Source organism: Saccostrea cucullata, unplaced genomic scaffold (assembly GCF_032062105.1).
Source record: "Saccostrea cucullata isolate Sc308-1 unplaced genomic scaffold, CSIRO_AGI_Scuc_v1 ctg348, whole genome shotgun sequence".
Lineage (NCBI taxonomy): Eukaryota > Metazoa > Mollusca > Bivalvia > Ostreida > Ostreidae > Saccostrea > Saccostrea cuccullata.
This window is the reverse complement of record NW_026933269.1, coordinates 345,974-368,487: the sequence shown is the minus strand read 5'-3', so window position 1 is coordinate 368,487 and position 22,514 is coordinate 345,974. Positions and strand designations below refer to the sequence as shown.

The following is a 22,514-nucleotide window of genomic DNA, read 5'->3' as shown; positions in this document are numbered from 1 at the left end:
CTATAATTAAAACCGCACTTGACTTTGTCTTGCACTGAAATAGTCGAAAATGGGGGTTAAGATTTTAAGGAAACTATTTACAGAGAGCTTGCTTAGTGGAACTAGAGTCAGATCGGAAGTAGTGCTAAGCTTGGCTACGGGTATAGTTTACAAATTGGATGATGTGTCAAATATTTTTTGTTTTTTTTAGGAGGGACAAGTCCAATTTTTTTTTCTTCTGGTTTCTTTTGGTCCTAAGTTAATGCCTTTTTAATAAGCAGCCGATGGGATGGATAGGGTACTCCTACTTTTTAGTCTGGTTTTCTACGCAAATTTTATTATAAAGAAACCCCAATGTCTATTGGTCTTATGTCATATGTACTGGTGTCCCAATGTTAGGTATCAAGCAAGAGGTTATATTATTATAGTTATTATAGCACAATTAATTGTAAAATAAAAAAAAGAAATCTGTGCCCCACATCTGATTAGATCTTGAACCATACGTCGATAAATAATGAATCAGTGAAGGGGGATTCTGTTAGAGGAGGATATTTGATATCGTATTATTAATTTTGTAAAGGAACTAAAAACAAGAAACGAATAGTAACGAACAGTATTTAAGCTCAGAAGTCCATAAAAAATAAAAAAGGGACCATAGTAAATACGGACCTCCAAAACATCAGAATTGGGATCAGGTGCAAAGGAGGAGTGAGCATCCCCTGCAGACCTGTCACACCCTCTTCTGCTCCGTGTCATGCTTGGAAAATAACGGGAAAATCCCTCGACAATTCAGTGTATATAAAATAACCTAACATGTAGCATGAAAAACATCAGTCAGCATTTGATTTAATGATAACTTGTATTTACTGACAAGATCATTGTACATTTGTATAGACCATAGAACTTACGAAATGATTAATTTAAACGAGACTGCTGATGTTCTTGTTTCCTCAACTTGTTGCTGAAAAATATTGTGTTGCAACGCTCTTTTCCATTTGATAATAGTTTACATTAAATATTAATATGAGAATACAATGCCTTACCTCGATCCATCTTCACCGAATGATGCACAAAGTTCTAAAAATCATGGTTTTTTTTTATTTCCTTTATAACCAAGGGGACAAGAGGCATCCACTTAGCTTGATGAAGGATGCTTCTCAAACAGGAAAAAGATACTCAAAGATAATTGTATGATGAGTATTATGTTTGATTCACAGTATTACATAAATACGAAGAATTTTAGCTACTGAAGAACTTTTTTAGTTAGTCAAGTTATAAAGTCATGGGTTTGTAATTGTTGAAAGATTGGATTAGATAAGATTAAGGCCCATTTTACATATAATATATGTGGATGTAATGAAGCAATGCACAATATCTTAGTCTTTAAATTCGAAAAAAAAGAACAGATACGGATTATTTTGAAAGAATTGTTTGCAGACGAAATAGTTATTGCTCAAGTTTCAGCTGTACCATAAAAAATTAAACAATTTTAATCTATAAATTTTATCATTCTTTCTAATTCTTGGCTTATGATGCTTTCTCTGATTTTCTAATTCTCCATAATGGTGCAAAATATTTTGTCTATAGCGGTCAAGCAAATAAATTATATCACTTTCTTCCGATATTTTTTTTTTTTTTTGTATTCATTGTGAACAATCTAACAGCCAAATTACGCTAACAGAATGAAATTTTGAAACAACATAATTACTGTGGTTTCATCATTATTCGTGGAACACCAATTTTCGTGGATTTCGTTGTTGAGTTGATCCATGAAATCAAATGTTCAACGAAGTTTGGTGCCTCCATTTTGATTTAAGATAAACCTTTTAAAAGCCCATTCCGACTTTCGTTAATATAAATTAAATATCCCTACCCATTTTTTCCTCAACAGATCGACTTTAAAGACCTATATTTCCCTTTTTAAAATAGTTATTTTAAAGATGAGGAAATAATTTTAAATAATTATCAGAATTTTTTTTAGTAAAACGTTTTGCACGGAGATAAACAAACAACACGTCGATCTGTCAACGCAGTGCATATACCAATCAGCGATATACCCCACAAAGCCATAGGATGATAATGAGGCTTAAATGTGTTTGTTTTCTTAAACAATTTAAGTGTCCAAACCCCAAATATCACCTGTACAGTGAAAACAACAAATTAAGGTTATATAGAAAATCTGATAGAAATAATTTATTACTCTCTGCCGTTAAAAGCATGCTAAATTCATACAAATTATCAACACAATTTAAAGCTATTTGAATTTTATATGTTTGCTTAGAAACATATTTTTGTTATACATGAGGTAATGGGTATACATGTATGCTGCAAAAGTCCTGTCATTCATGGCTGAATTATTGTCGTTCATTTACTTGTTTGAACGGATGTTGTACCCATCGCGCATGATCGCACGTGAATGTGTTTGTTCCGAGATCTTCAAACAAGGGGTCTGGATATCTCTGTCAAGTCCCGAAACGCACCGTGCATGTGAAAATAACGCCATTTTGTGAATTGAAATAATACTTAATTAATTGTTGTTACTTTTAATATCCTGTTGCAACTTAATTACCGTCCGTATTCCACACTTGTGATCATAATTTTTGTCCGCATTCCACACTTGCGAATTAAAGGAATAATTCACTATTAAAGGTTCCGACTTTTGAAAAGCCAATGGAGATAAATAAATAATTAAGGAGTTTTCTCCTGTTAGTAATTTTCTTAAAAGATATCAACGTACCCTATCATTGTAAATGGCACAATGTTCCCGTCAAAGCATAACGACAAAAGAAAAAATGAAAAGATAGAAAAATTTTTTACTGTTAGGACCATTATCCACGAATTTACGTATCCACGAAACTGTGAATTTTACTAAATCCACGAAATTGATGCCCACGAATATTAATGAAACCACAGTATATGACTGTCGTTTTTTTTTCAGAAGCCATGCCATTGATTTCCTAAGAAATCAAAATTCTCGGGGTAAAAATATTTGCAGAAGTTACAAACAAAGATTACTGATACTAGTAAACTGAATGTAGGAAATGGGACTAGTGCAAGGGCATACGCCTTGTTTTAAACAATAAATTGATACACAATAAAAGATGTTATCGCCTTCTAGAAAAGTAATTGGATTCAATTTATGCTTTTTGGAAAGTGAAATGTACTTCAAGAGTTTTAAATTTACACTTTTCAAGCTCAAAAAAGATACAAGCATCCGTCGCCTTAACGGTCAAACAATTTTAAATAAAATCTAGTAAAAAAGCGCTATCGAAGTGGGAGATTTTTTTAGATAATACGTAAGGTTTTTGTGACGGGATGAAATACATTTGACTTATATGAAAGATTGTTTATGCTGTCATGGTAATTTAATGACCATGAACATGCGGAATTATGCCTTTAAACAAAACTGTTATTCTTTGTACATATTATTGTTACAATGGTGTGTCTGTCCGTCTGTCACACTTTCCACGTCCTCAAACCCCTCTTATATTTTACATTTTTACATAGTATCCTAATCATAGTACATAGTAGCAATAAGGTTTCGGATTTCTCATTTTCATACAGGCGGTCGCATTAGAGTCGAAATATGACGTTTGTTATGAAAAAAGCTCTTGGTTTCCTCATACATTTTACAGAGAGCCCAAATCACTTCCTGGCGGATGGTTGGTGGTTTTCTGTATATGTGCAATAAGATTCGAAGTTTTCATTAACACTCTGGGGGTCAAATGAAGGTCAAAAAATGAAGTGTTTTTTTTATTTTATTTTTTATTATTTTTTTTTTTTTGCAAAAGCACTTGGTTCCCCGACCTCTTCTTCCATATTATTCTGTATCTAAATTAACTTTTTGAAAATGATTGGCAGTGTCCTGTAGATATATATTATAAGGTTTTGGAATTTTCATTACGACTCTGTGTAAATTAGGGGTTGAAAAACGACATCGTTTAATCCAGAAAGTTCCTGCTAGTATGAATTACTCTTTAATTTTAAACAGTAGCCTAATTATCTTATAGGAGATGGTTGATGGTGTCTTGCAGGGGTCAAATGGGTCGAAAAATGACGTTTTATGCAAAAAAAAACCTGGTTCTATAGAACAAGTGTACAGACAGACTGAGGACAGACAATACATGATAAAAGCTCAAGTGTCCCAAAAATTGATAACAAGTATATGTAAAGAGGCACAGTTTTTAAAAATCTTTTTTTTTTTTTGTCATGCATTGTTTGCAGAAAAGGTGAAATTGTATTCCCTGCCACAGTAGTATGAATTTTATCCACGTTAAAAAAGCTGCACATTTCAGAAAACAGTATTATGCAATTATAACTAGTAAAAGTGTTTTGTTAAACAAAATAAAGCTTAACTGGTACAGGTATAGCTAATCCAACCTCATACATTTTCAACTCTTAAACATCCTGAAAATATTCATATCATCATTTCTGATTCAAGAAAGATATAAAGATATATGACCAGAAGAATAGCTGTTGCCTTATAAGAAGAATAATGGTTTAAATATATTTTGGATTTTTGTTTTAAGCAAAAAAAAAATGGAGTGCGTATATGTTTATAATATTTCCCGCGGCAAGGAAATATTCTACTTGGGGTGCTCTTTATTTCCCTTTCTTGGTTAATTTTAAGTCCCTTTCAAAATTATACTTCATCATTATTATACTATCAACAGTTTTGATTAAAATCATCATTCCATAAGTTAAATGGTCGACAAAATGACCTTGCCAGCAGATCAAATTTATTATTGAGTCAAATGCTGACTGATGTATTGCATAATGATAATTGTTAGTCCATTATTTACACACTAAATTGACGATGGATTTTTCTAGGGATGTCAAAATTATCAATAATTGATATTCGAATATTCGATAGGAGTATTCGAATATATTCGAATATTCGATAAAATAAATAAATCTTATATTATAAAAAATATATTTTCACTCCCCTGACAATCAGTATAGGTTTAAAAGCCATTATTTTGGAATAAAAAGCATGTTGAGTTAGGTAAATGCACCACAATTATACATATTTATTTAATTATCTATTATATGAAGAGTACATGTATACAACCAAATTGTAATATTTTTTTTTTTTGAAAATTCAAAAGAAAATTCTTTTAGTATGTTTCAGATTAATTGACCGTCTCTAGTTGAAAAAGTAAACACTGATTACTCCTATAAATTTTTACCAAGCAGAACAATTATCTAATGGAGAAATAACTTTTTGCTCATTAATTTCCTGATAATTTATTTTAATGATATTTACATAAACAAGGGATCCATGTGTTTACTGTAAAACTATGTCCTTACAACAATACAAGGTGATTGCAAGTACTAAGCACCATTTTTAGTCAAATTGAACTAATTGAGTGAACAAAGGAATGAATTATTTTAATAGATACACTCTTCACAACTTTAAGGTAATCCAAGGGGAGTGTCTTTTAATTTTGTACAAACTTGATTCAATTTATAATAAAACTTGCAAGGTTTTTCTCTCTTTTTAATGCTTAAAAACGAATATTCGAATCATGAATTTATATTCGAATATCAATTCATCGAATGAATATTCGAATATTTGTTGACATCCCTAGATTTTTCCATTATTTCCCGATCATGACAAGGAGCACACGACTGGTGTGACGGGTCGACAGGGGATAATCACTACTGCATGGCACCTGATCCCACCTCTGATGTGTCTGAGGTCCGTTTTTGCTCTGTTTCTGTTTTGATTTGTTTTCTGGACTTTTGAGCTTGAACACTTTCCGTTATCTCCATATATTTCATTCTGACTTCCGAATACTTCCAGATATAAAGGGTAACATTTAGTTTTTAAAAGTGCAATAATATATGTCAAATACTACAGTGATTTTTAGTTTTGTTTTTCTTTTAAACTAATATCAATATTCTACTATTTATCGGTATGAAAATGTTCTTGCTATGTGGAATTACGAGGGTCATTAAAAAAAATACGTAGACAATGTTCCTCATCGTCATATTATTACTACAAGATTAGTCTGGTCCGGTTTATAGAAAAAAAATACTTTTGACGGCAAATAATTATTATTTAGTCCAGCATAGTTTTTTAATCTAATTTGAGTATGCTGAATCCGAAAAAAATATGCAGGCCTTCATGAAAATGGCGTAAAAGAGGTCAAAATGGCGGACATCCAATTTTTCTAATTTTCTCTTAATAAGTTATAAGTGAATATATAACTGAGTGTAATGAAACTATTAAAAAGGATTTTTTAAAAATGCTAACATTACATGTATTAGTTTAACTCAGAAAATTTAGTCGTTTCTACACTTAATTCGAATTTTCTCTGATTTATTTGACTATTGTTCTATATTCTGCTTTGTTCAGGATTTTACATTTGCAAATATCCATACACTGCAGATTTGTATATTTTTCCTCTGCATCTCACTATTCTACAATTATATGGTGCAGCTGTAAGATAAAAGTCAAAATGAGGATTCAAAATGGCGGATGTTCATTTTTTTCAAATTATTTCTTAATGTCGTTTACATAAGAGTAAGGTTTTTGTGATTTTTTTACTTAACGTAGTACAACTATGTAAAATGCCACAAGAACACTATTATTATCACTTTACTTCGGAAAATATAGTCGTTAAGATTTGAAGTGTGTTAATTATGGCGAATCAAAATGACGTCATATTCACTCAAATTTTATAAAAATACTAAAACTGCTTAATTCTGAGTTGTTTTGCATAAAATAAATTTCAGGTTTTTTATCTATAGTATATATATATAGTATATTAATTAGTCCATTAAATATGAACAAACAAAAATACTAGAAAGGATTCATTTTTTCTGGAAATAGTTAAATCAAACTCGACTTAAGAGTTTCCAAATTTTCCCCCTCGTATTTGACCGTGTTTCAAAGCATTTGAGCCCCCATCCACCTAAAATCATTCTTTATTAATTCTCACTTCTACTTTAGCACCCTGAGTACACCATCAAATATAATTGAAGAAATTCTTGTCCGATCTCATCGAACACTTTTTGAAAATAGCACTTGTAAGAACTTAGTATTATCCCCTAACATCTTCTATTCCAGCTTTTTTTCAGTCTGAAACTCAAGTAAAATGGTGCCCGTGTCAAGGATGACAACACTCTTGGCACGTAAAAGATAATTTCTCTGCAGTTCGAAAAAGAGCAAGCTACTGGGGCCGCCAAAGAAACAAAAAGCATTCAAAAACCGATTATTTAAACTGATAGTCCGCCGAAACATGGCTGAAAAATTGCCGACTCGGCGTTAAACAATATACAATCAATCAATCAGCACTCAAGGAACAAACATATATGTTCAAATGTTAACAGTATATATTGTTTTCCAAAACCTTACGCAAAATTAACTAGAGGTTCTGTGAGCAATTAGCTCAGTAAATGATATGAAAACGTCTCCCATATGAATATAATGACAATGTTCATGTTTTTCTATTGGGAAACCAAAATATGTGTCGGATCAAAAAGTAAAATAGGAGGTGCACAATGACAACATGTAATAAAAAATTCAGTGAAAGTTTCATCAAATTTCATTCAGTGGTATGAGAGGAAGCGCGGATAAGAGATGAATACCCCAAAGCGTAACAGAAGGGCGGACATACCGATTACTCTATAACCTCCCGCTTTTCAAGCGGGAGGTATAAAACAAATCTCTGATATTTAAGACATGTAGCTCTTTATTTTTTCTTTTGGGGTAGAAAGGTGATTCTATTAGAAAGAAAATTCTTAAATTTTATCATCTGGAATCACATTTAATGCATATTTTGGTGAGAAAAGTTGTATAATTATGCAATTTAAGAGCGCCTGCAGATTCCTCGTGATTCCTATCACGCACAAATTTTCGTACCAATAGACCTAAGCCATTCTTGACTTCGAACTAGTCAACACTTCTCTTGACAACAAAGTTTTCTTGAACACTCCAAGAACTTTACATGTACAAGGCAACTTAATCCACACATCTTTGTTAGGATAGTGTACGGTTGTATCAAGAATCGAGGGGGGTCAATTAAACTGAAACATTTTCTTCTTTCAGATTTTGTAAATTTCAATTTTTTTGAAATTTATATACACTGTTCCATACAATATTATATCAGTTCACAACATGAAATATTTGAGAATGCAGTTGAATTTTTGACTGAGAATAACAAAATGCAAATTTATGGACACCGAATCAGAGCTGGACAATCAAGAAAATTTATGGTTGAAGTATATTATACTGATAATTCTTAATAATGTCTATATTTGGATATCATAATATGTTCAGATTTATATGAAGTAACAATTACTAGCCCTCTAATTGATCGTGGTCCATCATTTTAAAAATCATCCTAAGTTATGTTGCAATAGACCTTCCACATGAACATAAACATTTATATTTTTGCTAAACTGGACTAAAAATAGATCAAGAATTTCCAATCACTGATTAAGCACACCTCAAACAACAATTTTCACGCGTCTAAATGCTCGGGAAATACTGCTCATGAGGTAGCTTAATTTTCATATTGTCCTCAAAATAGCAATTTCTGTATGATATACTTAACTTTATATATGATGAAGCATGGTGAGACGGGTAATAGGTAAATATGTCTTCGGAATTTTCGTCAAAAATTTATCTTAATAATAGAAGTAAATTTAAAAAAAATCCATATTATAAAGAAAAGTGATAATATTAGTGTTATATTGTCATTTTACATAGGTGTATTACGCTCAGTAAGATATTCACAAATCCTTTCTCCTATGTAACGACATTAAGAAATAATTTGAAAAAAATGATTATCTGCCATCTTGAATCGCCATTTTGACTTTTAACTTTCAGCTGCACCATCATTCAATTGTAGAATAGTGAGATGCAGAGGAATGTATGAATATTTGCAAATGTAAAATCCTGAACAAAGACGAATATAGAAACAATAGACAAATAAATCAGAGAAAATTCGAATTAAGTGTAGAAAAGACTAAATTTTCCGAGTTAAACTAATAATGTTAGCCTTCTATTATCCTTTTAATAGTTTTATTACACTCAGTTAGATATTCACTCATTACTTCTCCATTTTGAACGACATTAAAAGAAAATTAGGAAAATTGGATATCCGCCATTTTGAATCGCCATTTTAACCTCTTTAACGCGTATCTCTGCTGGTGGACAGTGTGTCCCCGAGGATATTTGTCGTTCGGTACTTATTCATGCATGAGTACACAGAATAACGAAATGATACTGGCAGGCGCGTCGCCCAGTATAAAAAGGCGTCACTCCTTTGAGTCTATAAGGGACACAGACTCAAGGAGTTCATTTGGTGCCCCTCGGATTATCCTCAGGGATATTAAACATATGTCATATGTACAGTCTTCAGATTCCCAGTTTTGGTATAAAACCAATACATCATATACCAAATTAAAAGAGTGTAAAGTTTCTATAACAGATATATTGGATAATTCCTTTTCCGATCCAATGTCTTCGGTTTCAAAATGTTCTGTGCGAAACTGTAAAACCTGTGACATTTTGATAACTGACACTTCTTTCACCAGTAATCTTACTGGTCAGAGCTTCTATACCAAAACTTGGGAAAATCTGAACTGCAAATCTTCTAATGTTGTCTATGGAATAGAATGTAATCTGTGTAGACTTATTTATGTCGGTGAAACCAAGGGATCGCTTAACAAAAGAATATCAGGTCATCAATTTCAAATAAATCATGGTGGTCCGCAGCTTTTATATAAACATTTTAATTCACCTGATCATTCTATTTTATCAATGAAAGTTAGAATTCTCGAAAAGATTTATCACCGCACAAATAGTCCGTCGTTGAGTACACCTTTCCGTATACAACGAGAAGAATTTTGGATAAGGAAACTAGGGACAGCCTTTCCCTATGGATGTAATGACAATGTCGATAGTTTTGGAAATCTCTCAAGCCCGCAGTGTAATAATGTAAATGTGATGGGACTTTTTAACAATACTCAGAGAAGTAAGCGTAGTCATGGACATCGTTCGTACAATAAACCTGCAATACACGACGTCTCTTTTGATTCATTACTACCTTATGTAAATCAACAGTTAGGTCTACATCATATTCGAACAAAACTTTACTCTGTCCCTTTGAAACTTTTAAATAGTCTTCTTGAAAAGGCCAAGGAACATCCAATTTTAGATTCCTCGTCACCTGAATATAGGCTCCGATCTGTGATTATGGATATTGCATATCATAGGCTTTTTAAACCCGCACGTTTCACGGACGAAAATGCAGCTAAAACGATCCGTCTTTTCCTTAAACTTCAATATGCCAATAAAGGAATTGACGCGGTTAATATAAGTAATATTCTTAATCACAAAAGGGTCCAGTCTTGTATTCCACCATATTTCAAGTTAAAGACTACACCATGTATTTCCTACAAATATACATCGACCATTGCTTCCAAACTTTTCAATTACAAAAACACTTTACATGGCCTGGATATCGACCATCTGAAAAATAATCCCCCCTTCGTGTTCATGTTCTTCTTCGCCGTATAACTATAGTCCTGCTGGACACGTTATTACAGGTGACGTTAATATAGTTCGTAATGAGGACCTTAGATCACTTATTTTAAAAGGTCCTAAATATAGGGTACCCCGATCCTTCAACTGGCGTCGGAATTTCATAAATATTTTGGATTCTGTTGAAAATTACGCCAGACGATGGTCCAAATATGAAAAAGAAGACATTGACACCTTGTCAGAATGGATTAAATGTATCAGATCCATGTTAAAGTCAGGTATCAAAAGATTGATAAACCAGAATTGAAAAAATTATTGGATAGATTACACGATCAGTACGTACTGGTTCCTGCCGACAAAGCAGGTAACAACATCGTCTTCGTTTGTAAGGCTCATGATATAAATTGCATTCTAGAAGAACTTGGATTTAATTCTACAAGTGGTAATCCTACTTATACTCATACTTCTCTTTCTAAGGAAGAAATTCTTCAAAATCACCTGTCAGTTTTGAATACTTTTAATATTCCACAGAGCCAAAATGAATTTGAACTACCTTATATATATTGGATTCCGAAACTTCATAAGAATCCTTACAAACAAAGATACATTGCAGGTTCCAGTAAATGTTCAACCAAGCCTCTTTCGTTACTTCTCACTAAAATATTGACAGTAGTGAAGGAAAAACTTCAAGAGTACTGTGCAACTATATACTCAAGAAGTGGTGTAAATCAGATGTGGATACTTAAAAATTCTAAAGAACTTTTGGACAATTTGAAATCACAAGACTTAACAAAAATCAACAGCTTAAAAACTTACGACTTTTCGACTTTATACACAACGATTCCCCACGAGAAATTAAAATCCAGGCTTTTTGATATCATTGACAGCTGCTTCTTCAACAAAAATGGAACTCGTAAATTTACTTACCTCGTCATTGGTCATTTGAAAAATTATTTTGTTAAAACAGATTCTGATTGCACACATAAGTACTCTGAGGTTGACACCAAGAAGATGCTTGAGTTTCTGATTACCAATATCCATGTGGTTTTCGGAGACCAGGTATTCCAACAATCTATTGGAATTCCCATGGGTACAAATTGTGCTCCGTTATTAGCAGACTTATTTTATATTCATATGAAGCAGAATTTATACAAAATCTTATGCGTGAAAAGAAGAAAACACTTGCTTGGCCTTCAACTCGACATTTAGATATATCGACGACGTATTGTCAATTAATAATGATAATTTTCATTCCTACGTCGATACGATATATCCTGGTGAGCTTGAGATAAAAGATACCACAGAGTCCGACACTTTTGCTTCATAATTGGATATTTTACTTGAAAAAGACACTAATGGTAATCTAACAACCGAGTTCTATGATAGACGTGATGAGTTTTACTTTTTTATCGTCAACTTCCTTTACTTATGCAACAGTATACCTTGATCACCTGCATACGGAATATATATATCTCAGTTGATTCGATACGCAAGAGCGTGCTCTACGTATGAACACTTTCTTAAACGAGGTAAATTATTGACAAGCAAGTTGATGAAACAAGAATTTCAACAGTCTCGTTTAAAGTCATCATTTCGTAAATTCTATGGTCGATACAATGACCTTGTCAGCAAATACAATTTATCATTGAGTCATATGCTGACTGACGTTTTTCATACCAATTGTTCGTCCATTATTTATACACTGAATTGACGACGGATTTTTTCCGTTATTTCCTGATCATGACAACGAGCACACGGCGGATGTGACCGGTCGGCAGGGGATGCTCACTCCTCCATGGCACCTGATCCCACCTCTGATGTTTCAGAGGTCCGTGTTTGCTCTGCACTTATTTTGTATATTGTTTAATGGACGTTGAGATTGAATACTGTTCGTTATCTCCATATCCTTCTTTCATGAAGGCCAGCATATTTTTTCGGATTTAGCATATTCAGACCAGACTAGATTATAGATCTATAAATTTTTGTAAATAAAAACATTTATTTTGTCGAAGTGTGAAGTTTCATTCCGTTTGATTAAATTGAATCATGTAAGCTGATTTTTTAAGCAACATCTTTTGTTACCACGGAGCACGTGAACCAAAACTGTAACGTCAAAATTAATGTCGAGAAAGTTTCTTTTAAATTACTCAGCTTTTTAATATCAAACACGGTTTGTAGCGTCTTCTCCATTCATAAAACCGTATCCATAACACTTAAGACATTGCTTGCTAACAATTTTGCAACTAGCTTGAACTAGATTGTCAGTGTGTTCAAATTCTTTACGTGTTACTCTATTAGTTAGGCATGGCTATGGATATTATAACGTGAAAGTAAGTAAATTACTTAATTTTGACATTGCTCCGTGACCCCATTGTTGCTGTTCTAAATCTTTGATAACGTTTATAAAAATGAAAATATATTCCAATTTTTTTACCCAAATTATTCGAATTTGTTGTTAAAATATATGTATGAAATTTGGATATAATATGACGTTAAATAAAAGTAAGCAGTTAAGTACATGTATTATGTTTTTGTTTGTCTGATTTTAAACTTCCCCCTCAAACTTTTTTCATTCATATGGCAAGACCACCACTTTCAAATAATGATGACAAGTCAGAAGTGGGGTTAACATTCATTTTTCGACTTTTCAACAATGAAGAAATACAGAGATAACTCCTTCCCCCTCTTTCGTCCCCTTCTCGGACCCAAGTTTTTTAAATAATAATACTTAATATATAATATATATTAATTTCAAGGAAGTGGGGGTGTCCTGTGGCAACGAACTTTCCAAAAAATATTACGCACTTTGAATTTTTTTTTCAAAGTGCGTTAAAATTGGGATGAAATCAACACACTTCGAAAAAAAATTGTTAATATGAGTTTTAATTTCATGGGAATTGTACTAATGCATGTGTATGTATGGGGTCCCAACCGAGGTATGCCGAAGCGACTTCATGTACATCAGTTGTCTGTCACGTGACATGGTTAAATTTAGAAAAAAAATATGTACGGATACAAATATCGTAAACGTTCAACTATATACGGATAATTTTTCCTCAAGAAATTGATTGTGTTTTCTTTAAGACAATTTTTTTACCCGAAAAGTGCTGGGAGCAACTTCTCCATGCACGGTTATTATAAAAAAATTTAGCCATCTTTTGATAAACTTACATTTACACTATACGCATTGAAATAATGTAAAATTGCAGAAAAGCATTTGCTCCCAGCACTTTTCAAAATTGTAGTGACAATAGCTATATGTGTACAAAAATATCACAATTTATAGTTAAGCGGATATTTGAACTTTTGACATTTTCGAGGGGGTGTGCCTGTGATTGTAGTAGGTTTGTGTATAAAAGAGCATGACTGCGGCTATATGAGACCTATTCTCATGTTCAATTGCATTCTTATGCAATTTTGATATTCAAATGAGCATTGAAGCTGATCCTTTTAATAACACTGTGAAATATTTTTTATTGCATTCAAGAGCATGGCTCAATTTTCGTCAGATCACGCTTATTTCGTTTTAAATTTCACATTTACAAGTAGCATTAATAGCTTGATCTGCGTCTCAAGTGCAGAGAAACTGCATGTCAAACTAGTCTACGATGTCATATCTGTCAGTACAGCGAGAGCAAGTTGGCTTTAACTTTACATTCAAATAGTGTTATAATAAAAAGGTAAGTTACACATTAATTTATGTTTACAATAATTAGGAGAAATCACTTGATGTAAAAGTGTATGAAAAAGAAAATTATAATTTATTCACCGAGATTCATTTGTGCTGTTTCACAGTGACGTTAAAATAGATTTATAGATTTCCCGAAGCTCTGCATTGACTGATCTACCTTTGGCGACGATTGACAACGAGGAGAAGACGACGAGTAGAAGGTCTCTAAACTTAACTCTTTTTTTATACATTGTACATAGCCGTCGGTAGTGGACCCCTCCCCCTCTCGTACACCTATCTCAAATCAATAAACTAAATATATTCTAATAACTTTTAGTTGTTTGAACAAATATTTTGACTCTGTCTCTGACGTCGTTTCAACCCGTATTCAAATATAATTTTTTATTGGTTACTGTCCCGTTCAAAAGACTTGACGTCGCTGTTTCTGTCGAGTTTTTACACATATTTGTTTGGGTTTTTTAGGTCACCTGAGTAAACTCAGGTGACCTATTGCTATCTGTTTTTGTTCGTCGTCGTCCGTCGTGCGTTAACATTTAAACATTTTCAGCTTCTTCTCTGAAACCACTTAAGCAATTTCAACCAATTTTGACATATAGCATCTATGGGTAAAGGGGAACAAAAATTGTGACTTTTGTGGTCCCTGCTCCACTGGGGTCTGGGGGGTGGGGCAAAAACCACTAAAATTAGTGCAATCTTTAAAAATCTTCTGCTTTACTCCCAGAAATCAAGCAGTAAAACTGTTGGTATGATTGTAATCAGCATTGAGTCCTCTACCAAAATTGTGAAATTCATGGCCCCAGGGGCAGGGGTTCTGGTGTTAGGGCGGGACTCTATTGACCATATAGTGAAAATGCATTAAATCTTTGAAAATCTTCTTCTCTGCTCCTGTGTATTAAATAAACTAATTAAGTTCATAGTTATGATGAGCAAGAATGCCTCTACCAAAATTGTGAAATTCAGGGCCCCAGAATCAGGGGTTCTAGTGCTAGGGCGGGGCTCTATTGATCATATAGTGAAAATGCATTAAATCTTTGAAAATCTTCTTCTCTGCTACTAGGTATTAAGCAAACTAACTAAGTACATAGTTATGATGAGCAAGAGTGCCTCTACCAAAATTGTGAAATTCAGGGCCCCAGGATCAGGGGTTCCGGTGTTAGGGCGGGGCTCTATTGATTATATAGAGAAAATGCATTAAAAATTTGAAAATCTTCTTCTCTGTTCCTGAGTATTTGATAAACTAAATAAGTACATAATTATGATGAGCAAGAGTGCCTCTACCAAAATTGTGAAATTCATGGCCCCATGGACAGCGGTTCTGGTGTTAGGGCGGGGCTCAATTGATTATATAGTGAAAATGCATTAAATCTTTGAAAATCTTCTTCTCTGCTTCTGAGTATTAAATAAACTAATTAAGGACATAGTTATGATAAGCAAGAATGCTTCTACCAAAATTGTAAATTTTATGGCCCAAGGGTCAGGGGTTAAGATGTGGCTCTATAATGATTATATGGTGAAAATACATTACATCTATGAAAATCGTTTTCTCTACTCCTGGGTAATAAGCAGAATGAACTATTAACATAGTTATGATGAGATTGGCTCTTCTTCCAGAATTGTGAATTTCAAGACCCCTGGGTCAGAGATACCAAAATGGGGAGGGGGGGGGGCTCTACTTATATACTGAAAATGAATTGTTTGAAATCTGCTCCTTGGTATTAATCACACATTTTTGATAAGCAAGTGTGCCTTTTCAAAAATTGTGCAATGTGTAGACCTAGGGTCAGGGGTTCATGTGTGGTAGGAGCACTCCTGATTATTGCTGAATATTACTGATTAGTTGACATACTTTTTTGTTCCCCTACCCTGCTTATCCATATTAAGTAAACAAACTAAACATATACTAAGTGTATAATTATGATTAGCAATGGTGCCTCTTTCAGAATTGTGAATGCTATAGCTCTAGCTTAAAACATTAACCAAATTCAATCATTTGAAAATTGTTGCATGATGCTCAGGTGATCTATAAGGCCCATGGGCCTCTTGCTGTTTAGTATTTTCACTGCGTATACAATGTATAGTAACCGATTCTTAAGAAATCAAAAAAAAATGATTATAGCCTCATTATTTCTGCTACATATAATTTCTATTAAGTTTTGAATTGTTTTATATATAAAAAAAATATAAAAAAAAAATAATCCAAACACTTTATTTCAGAGTTGATGGCATTTTAACTTTGGTGCGTGCGCACGATCTGCGACCTTTAGAGATCCCGATATTTTACATAAATATTAAGTTCTATCAATAAAAATCAAATTATTCTGAATTGGTTTTCATAAGAAATGTTTTGATATACAATAGTCATATACAAAATAATTCATTTTAACAAAAATATAATTGTCCACTAACTTTTTAGACAATCCTGGTATGTAGGACGTTAGGTTTAGTTCGGGGGGATTCAGTGATACGAGACCTTCTAACGATTCATGAGCTATTTTGGAATGTCATTAGTTTTATTTAAGGTTATCCGATCCTCAGGTTCTGAAAATAAGGCATTGAATAATTGAAAATGCTCACAAAAATGTCTCTAAATTCTCAAATCAAAATGTATTTACCCACGGTGTTTCTTTAAACTTCATCTTTGAATTTAATCATATTATATAGGGAAAATTAGTAAACCTCAAATAATTTTTCAGGTAATGCAATTTGAACTACCTACTGCATATTTTTTAATTGATAATTGATCAAGAAATACATTTTAGGAATAAAATTCATAGGTACCCAGGCTTTTAAAGAAAATTGCATGATATTTATACTTATTTGGTACTTTACTTTCTCCTACTTACTTCCATCGTTTCATAATACATAGTGTATGAAGTGTTTCCTTTCAAAGAAAACACTGTAAATCACTTCTAATTTCAAATCATGCTTATAAACATTGGTAACTAAGGCTAAATTAAAAGAAATTTGATTTTTTTTTACAATATGCAAGTTTTACTTAATTTTATGAGGTACAAATGTAAACTTTTTAAATACCGGTTGTTAAAACTTTAAAGAACATTGAATCATACGTAGAGGCATAAGATGAAAATTGTTGCATGAAAAAATTTCACTTTCAAGCTTTATTTTAAGACTTTTTGAATTAAAGTATAAATTAAAGAGTTATCCTTCCTGACTGAGGATCGTATATCCTTAAGCAGAAACAACCATCCTCGCTACGTCAAGGCTTACAGGCTCAAACGTCGACGTTACTGGGATGCGACACAGCAACAACTTCTTGTAAACAATAGTAAACAGTAATGAATCATACGAATTTGTGGTGTTGTAGTTATATAATGTTTTTCTATGTTTGTCAAGTTAACAGTAATATCTATTTAAGATTTGTTATACTTCATTTCCCCCACACGTGTTTTAAATAAATCAGTTCTTAGAGTTATTACTGTAAATCACTTTTTATTCGCGAGAAGTTTATTTTCGCGTAATAACACTATACGGTATGCTCGCAAAAAATTTAATTCTCGCGTATAAAAGAATTCCTTAAGATTGTAAAGAGCAATGACCGCAATTGGTCAAAATTTTGTCTCGCTAATGAAGAGTGAATGACTTTCTCGCAAAAATAAGGTGTCGCAAAAATTAAGTGATCTACAGTATTAGATGCTTAATAACACGTGCGCTTTGTGGAATGTGGAATAATTAATTTATGGGTTCAAGCCCTTGCAACGCACATCTATAAATTCCTTGTTTTACTGACAGTTTCTTTTTCTTTATTTAATAATTCCGCTTTTCTTTACGCAGCATTGTTATGGCTGAAAAGGGGGCGTGCCTAATTTATTCTGGAAAAGTTAACTGTGACGTCACACAAAAATATGACTGTTATGTATTCCTTTTAATACCAGAAAAGGAATAAATTTGCAACTTTTGACTTTATTAGCATAATTATTAACAAAAAAAAACTTATCATGCATTAAAAAAGTTACTTGTTAAATCCCATACAGCTGGTAAAAAAAACAAATCATTGATCGCGATGAACTTACCAATATGACGTCATTTTGGTAAAAATGACGTTTTCGTTTGCTGTGAGAGGCAGATTGAGGGATTTTTATAGTGAAAAATGCGTTTTATTGTAAAACAGAATATTATTTACAGGTGATAAATGGGCAATTATTACCAATGAATCTCCTTTATTTAGTGTGATTATTCATTAACTGTAGAGTGACAGGTACCTGTGGGGATCCTAGGTATTATGACCTAATATCTATATTTAGCATATTTGAATAAAAATATTTTTTAAAAAAACACTCAAAGATTGATCGATAAAGATTTCAGTAAAAATACACTTTTTTAAAAATTCGGAAATATCAAATAACTCTACAGGATGTGCTCTAACTAGAAATATTTTATTTTGTTACATTTAACAACACTGATTCTGTTAAACTGTTGAATTGCAAAAGTCCTTCGAAATCAGTCGATAGTTAAAAGGAATTCGGTAGCTTATGGCATTTTGGTTAGTATACAGTCAAAGTATATCATTGAGGGGGTCAGCAAGATTCCAGTTCCCCAAGAGCAAGTCTATTTCCCGAGGCACTTGCGCAGAGATTAAGTAATTAACTTAATCGAGCTCAGTACGATTTTAATGATTTTAATAATTTCAATAATTCTTGAGGGTCTAGAAAAACTAGAGATAAGAGCTTTCGAAAATAAAGACAGTGATTCAGTGTCAATAATAGGCGAATTGCGGAAAAAAACTGAAAACGCGCCAGAAATTCATTCGTATTGCCGATTCATCTCCTGCAGGGTGGAAGACAGTAAACGAGTATCAGCCCAGAGAAATTGCTGACAACTCTAACGATGAAAAGAAAATTAGAAGCGCTGAAAACCGAGCCCTTAGGCAGCAAATGCAAGCCCAGAACAAGCGTTTCCAACCGTATGGCTCCTACAGAACTTCTACAGCGAAAGCAGCGGCAGGCTCGGCAGCCCAGCTTACTTCTGGTTCTTCCTCTACTGCTACTTCTCAGCCATATACATATCAGCAGCAGCCCTTTCGTGGCAAACTCACAAGGCGTCAACCACAGCCCAGCGACGTATGCTTCAACTATTTTTCCACTGGACACTGTAAAAACGACTGCCCCAAAAACAAGTCACAAAGTCAATGATAAGTATACAGGTTATACAAGCTATTCTACTCTCGCTGGCCAGGTAAAATGCCTTCAGAAAAAAAAAATCAAAACAAATGTCATTGATAAAGTACAATTTGAAAAGAAATGTTAGCAAATGGAGAGAAATTGGCACAAATCCTTTTATTTTGAAAGTTATTGAATCTGGATATGAAATTCCTTTCGTTTTAAATCCTCCTTCTATGTGTTTTCAAAATAACAAGTCTGCTATTAACAATTTTGAATTTGTTACTTCAGAGATTTCAGATTTGATGGAAAACAAACGTATTTTAAAAGTTCCTTTTCAGCAATTTGTGTGCAGTCCACTGAGTGTCGCCAAAAACAAAAACAAAAAGAGGTTGATACTTGATCTCAGTAGGCTAAATAAATATGTCAAGTATAAAAAAAAATGAAGACTGGAAGACGGCATTAGATTATTTTGAAAAGGGTTTTTACTGTATTAAATTTGATCTGAAATCAGGATATCATCACATAGATATAGCTGAGAATTATCAGACTTATTTAGGATTCCAGTGGGAAAACAAATACTACTGCTATACGGTTCTCCCTTTTGGTCTATCGTCAGCTCCATTCATTTTTACTAAATGCTTAAGACCCATCGTGAAATACTTGAGAAAAAATGACATTTTGATTGTATTATATTTAGATAATGGTTTGGCATTCGCTTCTACTGAGGACCAATGTCTTTTAGATTCTCAATTTATTCAGAAAACGTTGTCAGAAGTTGGTCTGGTGGTCAATGTTGAGAAATCACATTTTATACCAACACAAGTCATTGAATGGTTAGGTTTAACATGGAATTCAAATCTATTTTCTATTTCAGTTCCGGACAGACAAATCGGTGATGCTATCTGTTGTCTACAGAAAACTATCACTCATTTTCCCGATGTAACAGCGAGGGAACTTGCAGGAGTAGTAAGGAAGATCATTTCTATGACTCCAGTAATGGGTAACATTTGCAATATTATGACAAGGTTTTCTTCTATGGAAATTGCTTTGAAAGAATCATGGGATTCTAAGCTATTTTTCAAGCATAAAGATCAAGTGTTTGAAGAACTAAAATTTTGGGTAGAATGTATGCGTTGTGACAGTACAAGATTTTTACATTCTGTTAAAAGAAAAAACGTAATCATTTATTCAGATGCAAGTAATTCAGCATCAAGTGCATATACAGTTGAAGTTAATTCTAAGGTGTTCCATTTGATGTGGAAAGAACATGAGAGAAGTATGAGTTCTACGTGGAGAGAGTTGAAGGCCATAGAATTGGCGTTGGCTTCTTTTAAGAAAGAACTACAAAATATGACAGTAAAGTGGTTTACAGATAATCAAAGTTGTGCGAAAATAGTACACTCTGGTAGCATGAAGCATCACTTACAAGTTTAAGCATATAATATTTTCAAAATTTGTGACGAAAATAAAATTTCCCTCGATGTTCAATGGGTTCCGAGATCAGAAAATGAAAAGGCAGATTTTTTCAGTAAAATTATTGATCACGATGATTGGGAAGTTACTAATAATTTTTTTTAATTTATTAGTTCTATGTTTGGTCCTTTCTCTGTAGATAGATTCGCAAACTTTAACAATCGTAAACTTGTAAGATACAACTCAAAATTTTGGAATCCTGAATCAGAGGCTGTAGATTGTTTTACACAGAACTGGGTGGGCGAAAACAACTGGCTAGTTCCTCCCATTCATTTGATAGTTTCTACTATTTAACATTTATTAGATTGCAAAGCCTATGGTATTTTGATTGTACCTAACTGACCCTCAGCTGTTTTTTGGCCAATATTATTCGATTTAGAGCTATCTTATAGGGCGTATGTTAACGATGTGTTATTGTTTAAAGATACAAGTGAGATAATCAGTCAAGGTCAGAACAAGAACTGTATATTTGGTTCTATATATTTTGGCTCTGGAATGCTTGTGGTATGTTTAGACGCTACAAACTTGTAGTTTATGATGGTGTATTGCAGATGGTTTAGGCCCTGGTACACTTTAAACAAAGATTTTTGCTGAGCTGGGCAAATGTATACATGATGTATTGCAGATGACAAGTGGTCCTGGTACATTAGAGAGGGTGTATTGCAGATGATGAAGGTCCTGATACACCATATAATATGTTAATTTTTTGCTTTAATAAACACACTTTTCAGATATATTTAAAGTGGGCAGATGGACGGGAATTAATTGTGGATTACAGGATCATCGTCTAGCGGAACTTGCTTCTGAACTACCCAGATTTTGTGTAACATCGATCTAAGGCCGAAAATACAGCAAAACAGTACAGGTACGCTTTTAATACCTTTTGTAAGTGGTGTAGCAGTGATTAAAAAAGAGCCTATAATGCCTGAACATTTGAAAACTCTGGTTTCTACATTTGGAGAGGATGGAAATTTATATAATTTAATAACATTGTGTATGTGCTTATTAGGTTTTGCAGGATTTTCAGAAATAGTCAACATTCCTTACTCAGATAGCTGTATACAGACTAATTGTGTAGAAAATAACATTGTTAAAAGTAAAACAGATGTTTATAAAACTGGTCATAAAGTTTGTATTGCTAGAACATTTTGTTATGCCTGTCCTGTAAATATGTTGGAAAAGTTCTTAAAATTGTCAAACGCTGACATGCATTCTCCTGTTCTTGTTTAGATCTCTGTCATTTTGTAAAAAATCCCAAACTTATAAACTGAGATCGGATAATCGTCCAATTTCTTATACAAGAGCAAGAGAAATCATATTGGACTCACTTGAAAAGATTGGTTTAGACAAGTGTAAATTTGGTGTCCATAGTCTGAGATCAGGTGGCGCTACCTCCGCAGCCGAAGTAGGAGTTAGCGACAGACTGTTTAAAAAGCATGGACGGTGGAGGTCGGACAATTCTAAAGATGGTTATGTTAAAGAAAACCAAATTGAAAAACTTTCAGTTACTAAAAATTTTGGCATTTAGGATATTCGTGCCAGTTCTAATCTTTTTTATCTTCGAAAAAAATTAAACTGCACTTTCAGAGCGCTTCATATTCTACTGTAAATGTATTATATTTGGCGTGAACGATATTTAGCGGAAAATGATTTTTAAACAAGTTAGCGTAGATTTGATTTAGCGCATTTCTTGGTGTTCTTATTCATGTATCAATATTTAAGAATTTAGCGATGTACTTGAATTAGCGGAAGT

At 33.1% G+C, this 22,514-nt stretch overlaps 1 pseudogene; it reads left to right on the top strand.

Annotated features, from left to right (window-relative positions):
- Positions 1-19,013: 19,013 nt before the first annotated feature.
- Positions 19,014-22,289, top strand: LOC134237844 (uncharacterized; annotated as a pseudogene).
- Positions 22,290-22,514: the final 225 nt, after the last annotated feature.